This window comes from Trichechus manatus, unplaced genomic scaffold, assembly GCF_000243295.1.
Source record: "Trichechus manatus latirostris isolate Lorelei unplaced genomic scaffold, TriManLat1.0 scaffold00056, whole genome shotgun sequence".
Classification (NCBI taxonomy): Eukaryota; Metazoa; Chordata; class Mammalia; order Sirenia; family Trichechidae; genus Trichechus; species Trichechus manatus.
In genome coordinates this window covers 13,857,154-13,858,722 of record NW_004443992.1, presented here as the reverse complement: position 1 = coordinate 13,858,722, position 1,569 = coordinate 13,857,154, and positions in this window count along the sequence as shown.

The window sequence follows — 1,569 nt, the reverse complement described above, 5'->3', positions numbered from 1 at the left end:
CTCCAAGGTCGAGAAGGGAGAGTGTTGACATGTCTCGGGGTTGTTAACCAATGTCATAAAACAATATGTGTACTGACTGTTTAATGAAAAACTATTTGTTCTGTAAACCTTCACCTAAAGTACAATAAAAATACTTTTTAAAAAAGAGTTCTTGTTCTATAACATTGAATACTGCAGTGATTATGACTGAAGTTAGCCCAGAATATTTTTTCTCAATAATAGACAGCAAAATCTGCTTATTTCTGTCTGTTTTTGTCAACCCACACAACACTTCTTATGTTAACTCATTTTTCCAGCAAGTTTTTATTTTCGGGGCTGTGTTACAACTGATTTAGTAACTGATTTTCCAAAAATTCTATGATCAAGGAGAAAAATAATTCCAGTATGCATTAAATATTCTAATACAGTCCTTAACACAGGACACTTAATCCTATGAATAAGAACAAAACAAACCATATGGGATTGACACACATTCCTTACCCCAAAAATATCTTAATAACACACAACACAGAATCCCTTAGCACAGCTTGCAGTATCTCTTTCCTTCTCTGTCTTAGGAACTCCTTCCAGATATAGAACAAGCCTTGAATTTGGCAACTCTTCTTGCTGCAGCAGCAGATTTTCTCATTCCCAAGAAAATGTTCTTTCTCTTAAAGTGTAAAACAACCAAGATTAAAAAGCAAACCATAAAGTGGGCAAATACCCAAGAACTATGCTAAAGCACTTATATAAAACTATAAGAAAAAAATAATACCCCAATAAATAGATATAAATTTACACAAGAGAAAATACTAATGGATAACAAAAATTGGAAAACTTCACCTGCTAAAGAAAAGAAATACAAATTAAAATAAGATAATCTTTTGTCTATCATATTAACAAAGATGTTTAAAATACTAAAATGTTGCAAGTATAGTAAAATAAACCAAAAACCAAACCAAACTCATTGCTGTTGAGCTGATTCTGAGTCACGTTGTTGTTGTTAGGTGGCATTGAATCGATTCTGACTTTTAGCAACCCTGTGTACACTGGGTCAGTCCATCTTGTTGAGGGTCTTCCTCTCTTCCACTGACCCTTTACTTTACTAAGCATGATGTCCTTCTCCAGGGACTGGTCCATCCTGATAACATGTCCAAAGTATGTGAGACGAAGTCTTGCCGTTCTTGCTTTTGAGGAGCATTCTGGCTGTTCTTTCAAGACAGATTTGTTCGTTCTTCTGGCAGTTCATGGTATAGTCAATATTCTTTGCCAACACCATAATTCAAAGACGTCAATTCTTCTTCAGTCTTCCTTATTCATTGTCTAGCTTTCGCATGCATATGAGGCGATTGAAAACACCATGGCTTGGGTCAGGCACACCTTAGTCTTCAAGATGACGTCTTTGCCTTTCAACACTTTAAAGAGGTCTTTTGCAGCAGATTTGCCCAATGCAATGCATCTTTTCATTTCTTGACTGCTGCTTCCATGGATGTTGATTGTGGATCCAAGTAAAATGAAATCCTTGACAACTTCAATCTTTTCTCTGTTTATCATGATGTTGTTTGTTGGTCCAGTTGCGAGGATTTTTGT